Genomic DNA, 231 nt, shown 5'->3' with positions numbered 1-231 from the left:
TGTTGCTGCTGCTGTTGTTGTTGCTGCTGCTGCTGCCATAGGCGAAAGGAGATCTCTCAAGCCGCAGGGGGCCCCTTTTCGGCAGGGGCCCCCTGGGGGCCCCACTAAGGGGGGCCCCTGGGGGGCCCCCGGGAGGCCCCCACGGGTACTGGAAAAGTGGCTTGCTGCTGAAGAAAAAGGAAGAGTGGGGGGCCCCCAGTTGCTGCCTCAACTGAATGGAGAAGCAGCGCC

This window comes from Eimeria tenella, genomic scaffold (assembly GCF_000499545.2).
Source record: "Eimeria tenella Houghton genomic scaffold, Eth_scaff2438, whole genome shotgun sequence".
NCBI lineage: Eukaryota > Apicomplexa > Conoidasida > Eucoccidiorida > Eimeriidae > Eimeria > Eimeria tenella.
Note: the sequence above shows the minus strand (reverse complement) of the source record.